This window comes from Sturnira hondurensis, unplaced genomic scaffold, assembly GCF_014824575.4.
Source record: "Sturnira hondurensis isolate 20B ecotype Veracruz unplaced genomic scaffold, ASM1482457v3 Scaffold0004136, whole genome shotgun sequence".
Classification (NCBI taxonomy): Eukaryota; Metazoa; Chordata; class Mammalia; order Chiroptera; family Phyllostomidae; genus Sturnira; species Sturnira hondurensis.
Window position 1 is genome coordinate 46,759,221 of NW_028076767.1, and position 9,542 is coordinate 46,768,762.

Below are 9,542 nucleotides of genomic sequence, written 5' to 3' on the forward strand. Positions count from 1 at the left end.
TTGTCCTTCTTGAGGGCAAAACCCGCAGTTTTGAGAGATTAAATTGCTTGCCCAAGTCACAGAGGTGATGGTGGGAAAGATAAAAGTAGGATTCAGTCTCTCCTGCCAGTGTGGGGCTCCTTTCCCCGAGTTACCCACAGGAAGATGGCAGTCATTTTTACAGACTTATCAGGCTATTTAGGGCAAATAGTAAGTGTATAAAGGAATATTTTGAGAATTTCTTTGGCTTTTAAAAATCACTTGAATTAAAAACATTTGAATGATTACTTGTTATTTTAGATACTTCCTTATAACTATACCATCATTTTTACACTATACTTTTCGAGCAAAATAAAAAATAATTGAAGCACAATTGCCCTTGAGACAAGGTTATTTCAAGCAAAGAATTTCAAAAATCAATTAGCTATGGCCTTGGAGAAATGGATATTTTAGTAGCCATTCTCTCAGATGACCTAAGGCATGTCTTTAGTTCCCTAATATTTTATCTTAGAAGCGGCCACCACTAAAATCAGCAAAAGGTTTCTTAGGTAGTAAACATGAATTTTAAAAAAGGACTTTTTTTAGCTATTATGTTCTTTCTCCTGTCTCATTCAGGAACATGACTTTTATGTCAAGGGTGTTTTTATATATTATAGCAGGTAAGCATTAATAAAAAAAAACTAACCTTTTCTTTCTATTAGTCCTTAGATGATGATTTCTAACTTTATAGAATTGCTGTTATTTTCCCACAGTGGCGGCCTACATTCGGAACAGTGTTCTTCACCTACCTGTTGGGCTGGGCTTGCTGTCCTCTTCTTACCACAGGTGCAGGGCCCAAAGCACGGTCTCAGTCTGTGGTGAGGAGGATTGCAACAGCTCGTGCCAGGAGAAGCTGCTGCTCAAAAACTGCAGAATCCTGTGAGGGTAACGAGAAAAGAGAAAACTTTAGGAAAACAAAAAGAAAATTAACCAGGCTCTGAGAAATCAAGGCAAAACTCGGTCCTTTAAAAAAATAGATGTATTTAGAGAGAACACAGAATGGTGTGTGGGTGAGCACTAAATACAGGTTGATCAAATGAAAAAGAGAACCCATAACTGAACAAATGCAGGCCAGAGCTGGTCCTAGAATTGCAAACCCATATGCCTATAAGACCGGGCAAGCAGGGTGAATGAGGGAGCAGACTGGGTGTGAGACCATGGAGAGCAGTAGGGCTGAGGCGAGCTGGTGAGCTCACGTCTCACCTGAAGGGGGCAGCCTGCTCATGTCTAGCTGATGGTTTTCCTTGATGCCATAAGGAGAAACAAGCTCCATAATGCTACTCCTGCAGATTTTCAAGGGAAAACAGGAATACAGATTTCTATGAGAAATCTCTCGAATTTACATTTAGAATTCAATTAACCAAAACAAAACGTTGTGTGGGTCAAACAAGGCTAGAGTGAAAGCCTACCTGAGGGTCAGGATTAGCTCATAGGTAGCCAGCTTTTACCTAAGTTCTAGGGTGACATCTTCAATTTCCAAATGATGAGAAGGAGTCCAGAGGGCTGAAGCTACTTGGGCAAACACAAAGCAAATCTGTGGCAGACCTGGGGTTTTTAGGCATGAGGGTCTTCCCTTTAACTTAAGACCTTCACTTTCCCTTATGACCACTCTCAGACTGGCTGAATCTGATCAGACCTATTGAAATAACAGATCGGAAGCCAACCAGAAGCTGCCTTCAGTTCATCTGATCCTTGGGTGTCAAGCTGTGTTTATATAGATCTTCCTATGGAAAGTGTACTATATTTTGCTGTGTATAACACACTCCCAAGTATAATGTACATCCATGTTTTAGGCTTAAACTTTCAGGAAAAAAACTTACATTTTAATACTGTAATTTATTTACACTTAGAAACAAAACTGATTATTGAATTCCAGGTTATTATTTTGCATACAGATATCAGTATTGCTTTCTAGAGTTATACTTTTACCTCATAAGCATAGATAAAAGAGTTAAAAACATTTACATAGGTATAAAATTAGTACTACCCATGTATAATGTGCATCCTTATTTTTCAGAAATTTGGGCAAAAAAGTGAACATGATGCACAGCAAAATATGGTCATTTTCTGTTCTCGCTATTTGTATGATGAGAAGTTGAGTGACTGGGGCCTGTGATGGTTCCGCACAGGAAATAATACGCTGACCACAGGCATTTGTTTGGGGCGGCGTTTGAGCAGCGTGGCCAGGTGTGAAGAGCAGCCGTGAGAGATCTGGGCAGAGGCATGAGTAGGACCCACTGGACCCATTTGCTGGTTCTGGTTTCTGCCAAAATGCTTCTCTTGTTTATATGAAGGTGGCGTTGTGTGATCATTAAGTGAATGAAATGTCTTTAAACATTGACTCAGCTGCTTACTGTGACTTAAGCTTTTTAGGACCCATGTGTAAAATAGTGAAGGCAATAGTTCCTGAACTGTAGAGTTGTATGCAATGAAGTGCTTAGAATGGTCTTTGTGCGAGGCAGGCACTCAGTACATATTTGCTAGTATTTGTAACAAGTGCCAAACTAATTTATGTATTTATTTATAGTTATTACCTATAATAACTAATTATACCTTACTTATAGTTATTTACTTAGAGTTATTGCCTGTAATCATCACTATAATCCTCTTCATTTTACATATTATCTTTACTTCAATAGTGAGAAAATAATGACCTTGGGTGGGAGATGAAGTCTTTTATCTAATGTCACCCTGGTAGGGAGTGAACCCGGTATCTGAACCTGGGTCTATACAACTGAGCCATTCATTTGTTTAACCCACCTCTCCAGGGCATTGTCCGTGTTCAACCGAAGATACTATTCAGATCTTTAAATGGAGATGAAAATCAACGTTGGTCAAACAACAAATACTTATGAAGTCAAACACCAAAGCAAAGGCGTCCCAAAGCAAGTATTCAAAAAGACTGCGTGCTTGCCAATCTTCTCCATGCAAAACTGTCCTCTTCCAGGTTGGAGTGTGCCACACGGCTAAGAATAAGACAGGGGAGCATGTGGTTAATTTTCCGTCTGCATGAGCCCCCCCATTCTTACCCTTTCAAATGCTATGGCACTTAACAAATTATTTCCTTAATATTGATCAAAAAATTTCCATGGCGGTAGCTTTAGAATTAAAATATGTAGTGAATGTTGACACTGGGAGAGTAACACCAGGAATATTTTATTCTAGCATACTTTTCCTTCAAAAAAGCGTTTGGTTTTATATAATTTTGTTAAAGAGTTTATTTATTTATCTTTAGAGAGGAAGAGAAGGAGAGAAAGATCAATGTATGGTTGCCTGTCGTGAGTACCCTGCTGGGAACTGGCCTGTAACCCAGGCATGTGCCCTGACTGGGAATCAAACCACGATCCTGTGGTTTGCAGGCCTGAGCTCAATCCACTGAGTGGATTGAGCCAGGGCTGGTTTTATATAATTTTTCTATGCAAAGAAAGAGTGGGATAAAGTATAAACATTTATTTAAGTATATGAAGCATCTTACATCCAACTATTGAATGAAGAAAAGGAAGGAAAAAAGGAAGGAAGGAACTAAGCAGTTACTGGCCACTAACATGAGCCAAGCCCTACATATAGAATAGGAGCTATTCCACACATATTATACATATTAGCATTTGCTGAAGGAAAAGCAGCCAAACCAGAGCCCAAATACATGTGGAAATGCATGTAGAGACAACTCAGTTTTACCTGGGCAGATATTTCAATTTAAACATCTCAAATCTTACTTAGACATAACACCTTACCCTGACCACCCATTTTATTTAATTTTTTTGACACAAAATATTTTTAATTGATTTTAACCAAGTAAGAGCATGGAAGGAGAGTGTCCTTTCAAAACAATATTTAATTATCATCAGTGCTGGGAAAGTATAAACTAGAAGCCGTATAGATACACATTTTTCTTGCTTTAGAATGAATTTAACATTAGATAATGATACCTATTCTCAGCAATAATATAGACAGCAGAAATACATTATACAAGAAAAGATTAAAAAAACACAAAGCCACTTTCTTTAGTCTGATTTTAAAGTGTAATTTCAGTATTTAAGTTAGAGGCATTGCAACTTCCCAGAATATAAAATGCATTCATATTCAAGTGTCGGTTTTAGAATACAAAACAATATTTTAAAATCAAATAAAAATGAATTTGTTCACTAGCCTCTCTTTTGGATAATTGCCATATATTGCTCTGTTTTCCCCAGGTGATAATTGAAAATTGACTATATATAAATTGTTTTTTGGGGGAAATAGCCTACACTCAAAATTTGTCACCCACATTTTTATCTAAGTTACAATTTTACCAGGCCTAAAAGTTATAGCTATTCTAGTACATTATCTGATTATATATCATTAATATCTTCTCTTCTTTTTGGCTTCATGTAGCATAAAGGAATGTTGCCAGTGTCATTTATGTCTAAGGAATCCATTCATTTAGTGTTGCACACCAGAGTTAGCTATGAAGTATTATAGTGACTGAATAGGACAAATAGGGTAATAATCATATTTGAACATGTGATTTCATCTTCCCAGTTTTGCAGTATCCCTCTTGGTGACAATGAAGAAGTTTGCCCTGTGAATCTCAAATGTCAGCACCTGGCCACATTTGAGCCAGTTTGTGTGTGACCTGACTGCAATCAAAGACTTGAATGAAGACCGACAGAACAAAATGGGAAGCACCACTGAGCTGTCTGTTTATTAATTTATCAAGATGAGTTCTGTGATTCATTAGGAGATGGGGTTGAAGTAATAGTTGATCTAATTAGTTAATGGATTTAGTAGAGAGAACTGAAGGTTTTCACTCTCTTAAGTATCAATAATAATAAACTTCACTTTTCATTTCTCCTTGTCATAGGTCAGGTCCCTGGGAAGCTGACTTGGAGCCTGAGATGCAAATGCAGGAAGCTTATGGGAGCATGTTCCCAGGAGCAACCTCTGTGCTGAGAGGAGAAGAAAGAAGGGGAGGGAGAGGTTACAATGGGGCACAGTCGCAGCAGAGGTCTGAGACAGCCTGAAGCAGCGGGTGTGGGCCTGCAGAGGCCCAGGGTGTGCGAGAGCTGGCGCAGGTGGGCTTGGGCAGAGCTGATGGCACATCTCTTCCCGACTTCACAAAGCATCACGCCCATACCTTAAATCTGGAGGCATGTGTGTTGGGTATTTACAAAAGGGTGATTGGCAGAGTCTAGGAATCAGAGCTTCTGTCGCTCCCCTCTCAAGTCCTCAATCTCTGAAGAGCTGGTTTACCAGAAAACCCCCAGTTAAGAAAGACTGATTTGTGCACCTCTCTGTCCAAATCCACGTGTAGATACTTAATTGCATAATGTGCTACAGAGAGGAGGGAGAGAGATATACGGGGTTGGTCAAAAAGGCATTTAGTTTTTTCTGTAAAATAAAAGACCCTTTTGATTTTCACCAATAACTTCATTGATTTGGATATTTTGAGCATGTTGGCTATCTCCCACATAGTCTAATGTTGATTGTTCTCAAATAATGTCTGACTTTATCACTATCAACTGCAACTGGCCTACCCAGCTGTGGAGCATCCATCATATAGTGAGACATTTCCAGTTCACAAACCACTTCTGACATGTTTGAACAGCCACAGTCCCTTCTCCATACACTGCACAAATCTGCTTTTGAGTTTCAGATTTTTTTACCTTTCTTGAAATAATAAAACTTAACACACCAAAATGTCACTTATGTTATTTTATCTTCAAAATTAAAGTCTCATCACAAAAATTCACCAGTTCTGATTTTTTAAAAATGCATGCTGATATGACAACTGTCAGAATACAATCCAACAAAATAGTTTCAAATGAAGTTAAAGACAATTAAGCATTACTAGAGCCATCTTACAGAAAAAACAAACACATTTTTGGGCCAACTCAATACTGTATTCCTAGGTCTTGTATGGCTCAGTAAACTTTTCCAGGCAAGGTGCCCTCTGTTCTACACAGAGTATTCCTCTAATTCCAGGATTTCTAGACCTGCTGTGTTGTCAGTGATCTTTATTATTGCCTTTCTGAAAGGAGCAACTGAGCTCCGATGGAAGCGAAACCATCCCTGTGTGATACGAGTTGATGATATGACCACCAAAGTGGTGTCTGTTTTAACCACCTGAGTCATAAAAGGAGTAAGTACTGACAATGATGGAATAACACCCTTGACGAAACACTTAGAAAAAGCTAACTAAAATGATTTTTCAAAAGTAATGCCATGTCTTCTCTTGTAAACATGGTTGTTCATTCCGGTAAAGCAGAATTATAATAACTGCAGCTTGTCTTTGTTTAATAAACTCATAAAATACTTCTCAAGCCAAGTATAGAATATACACCACAGATAGGAGATGATTTTAAATATATTAGTGAAAGCACACAGTAAATTTGGGTTAAAATCAGTCCAGCTTTTAGAAAAGTTGCTAAGAAGATGAACAAAGCCAATTTCTACTTGCAAATAGCAGCCTCTTTATGAAACTCGGAGAGGTGATGTCAGAGAGTTCACCATTTCCTGGGGTAGCAGACACTTTTAGGGGGAGCATTCTGGAAAAGGCTGTACATTTCGTATAGTTCTTTCTACTCCTGAGCCCTTTACTCTATAGAAAAAGAAACTGAGGGAATACCCAAGATTTGACAAACAAACATTACACAGAAATCTTCTCAGCTTTGTCCCTCACGTCCTCCACCCACACTAAATCTTGACAATGTGGCAGAAACAAAATCACCACTTAGGCATCCAATTTAGGAAAAACAGTAGACATCAAATGGAAGAGAACTTATAATCTTAGTATATGATGCTAGAGTTAGGAAACTCCGTAAGAAAAGTGTGATTCCAAAATTCGATGATTGAAAGGTAACTCAGTATTGACTATATCTGGTCTGCCACCTATCACATTTCTGTAACAGGCATCAAAGCAGACTGGAAGTGAAGTGTCAACAAATGTTCTTTCACAACATAAAAATCATTGGGTACAAACTCTTTCCTATGCATTACAACTTAGCACAGAGTTTTATTCATGGTAGGGACGCATGGTAGGATATCTTTCTCAATACCTGGTTCTTAGATAAACTGCTAAAATATAGCTAGGGCCCCATTTGGATTCTATAATCAGCTTCTTAACTCCTCTCCGATAATATCCATTGTTTTACTCAACAAAACCACGTTGAGTATTTTCTATAGTGTGGTATGTTAACTAGGAGCTGGAAATACAGAGGAACTTACATCCTACTTGAGACATAAAATTCAGATATTTAAATATAGTAATGGAGATACAGAAGCACAGAAAAGACACCTGGATCCATGTGTGTATATATGTGTGTCTTTGTATGTAATCAAATGCATTTTTCTCTTGAACGAAGTGTTCAGAATATCGATAATTAAGAGCAACAGCTTCTCTTGTACTGACTGTACAATACGAATGCAACTAACGTTTCTGTTCATCGAACGGGAGATATGGTGAGGATGATGAAATGTAATTTTGCTATTTTTCCTGATTTTAAAAATGGATCTGCCTTTTGACCCAGCAGTCCCACCTCTGGGAAAATACCTGAAGGAACCCAAAACACAAATTCAAAAGAACACAAGCACCACTCCCTGTTCGTTGCAGTGTTATTTATAATCACCAAGATATGGAAGCAGCCCAAGTGTCCATCAGTAAATGAGTGGATAAAACAACTATGGGACATTTACACCCAGCCATAAAAAAAGAAGAAAGTTTTGCCCTTCGCAACATATGGATGGACCTGGAGAATGTTATGTTAAGTGAAATAAGCCAGTTAGAGAAAGACAAATATCATATGATTTCACTCATATGTGGAATCTAATGAACAAACTGAACTAACAAGCAACATAGAGACAGACTCATAGATAAAGAGCAGGAAGGCAAGGCTAAGGCGGGGATTGGTGATGGTAGGGGGTTGAGGGATTGAGCAAAAAGGAAAAATGACTCATGGACATGGACAGCAGTGTGGTGATTTCGAGGGAACTGGGGGTATAAGGAGACTGAGTGGTAATGGAAGAAATACAATAAAAATAAAATAAAATGCATATTCCTGGGCCCCATCCCAAGTTCACTGAAAAAAACAAAAACAAAAACAAACACAACAAAACTGAATACTTCTGAGCTAGTTTTCAACCATTCAACAATATTTTTATCTCTCTTTAAGTACAATTCACATGCTATATCTTGAGTCTTAAATAAAAAGGAAGAATATCCACATTGTTTTCAAAGTCTTACTAAGCAAGAAATTTCAAATATCTGGTATGTCATGAGCCTTTTAAAAGTTTGATATAACTTTACAATATTTTTCAGGAATAAAAATATTTTAATTTATATCTTTTTATAAAATTTTAGCCTGTGTGAATGAGTTGTTTCACAAATGATTTTGGTGGAACATGAATTTACCTTCACAACAAGCAAACATGAAATAATGGACTAGATCTTTGTTTGTGTTTGGTTGTCAAACTTTTTACCTACAACATTAGGTCTCTGCCCTTGTTGATGACAGAAGCTGGTTCTGAAAATTAAGACCATTCCAGAGCACGTGTACAAAGGAGTTTTGCAAAGCTTGCATATTGACCGAGTCAACTACTGCCTTGCTGGATTTTTCAGGTCATGCTCACCTTACCTTGCAAACATTGTTGTAGTAAATCATGCCATGTCAGCTCATGAAATTTGAATGTGACTTCTGACATGGACATAGAGCGTCTCCAACCAGTTAGCTCCCATGAAACTGAGTATGACCCATTTGCAGGCAGTTGCTTCACTTTTATCCCCTTTTCTATAGGCATTTTATTCTGAATCAGCCTTTTCAGAAATGGATATGGCATCTGTCATTAGAGACAATCGGTGACAGAAGAGACCAGTATCTGTACAAATAGTTTACAATTGTTAAAAAAAAAACAACAGGAAAACAAGACCAACAGCCTAAAGCGCATGCCCTATAGCTGACCGAAGCAGCAATCGCACCTGTTCATTCGAAGGGCAGCATCTTGACCTGACATGGGCCTGGAAACAACCCTCCTCCTGCCCTGAGAGGCACTCAGGGACTGTGGTGGAGGAGCCAGCAGCCACGCCCACCAGGGAGAGGAATGACAGAGAACCCGCAGCAGCTCCTGCAGAGGGTGGGAGGTTAGGGGGTAGGACTTACAGAGAGTCCCCTTTGTCCTAATGGGTCATACTGCACAGGGATTTCTGTGTTCCGAGATCCGTGAGACTGCTTGAAGTTGTGACAATGCAAGCAAGAGGCTCAGTACGGGAGGAGTGCATGTTTTTCTCTGAAATGGAAAGCTCTTCGCTCACTCTTTGTTTTTTAATTGATGTTTGTTCCTTCCAAATTGGGCACGTTTTCCTTAGTAGACCTTCCAAAGGAAGGAGGAGTTAAGCTTGTCACTGTGGAAGTTTTCATGCCTTGGCTAAGTTGTGAGGGAGATCAGTGTGGAGATGTCATGAGTGAACAGGGAGATGGCTAGAACTTGTGTTAAATACACAAGTCCTTCTGATTGGTAAACAAAGACAACTGAAGCCTGTAAGACTAATG

General features: G+C 38.7%; 1 protein-coding gene across 1 annotated transcript in view; it reads right to left on the minus strand.

The window, feature by feature from the left end:
* B3GALT1 (beta-1,3-galactosyltransferase 1) overlaps nucleotides 1–891 on the minus strand; it is a 46,031-nt gene extending 45,140 nt beyond the window's left edge. Inside the window, exon 1 of the mRNA XM_037044547.1 lies at nucleotides 768–891. The gene's annotated coding sequence lies outside the window, so the exon portion shown is untranslated. The remainder of the gene's footprint in view (nucleotides 1–767) is intronic.
* Nucleotides 892–9,542: the final 8,651 nt, after the last annotated feature.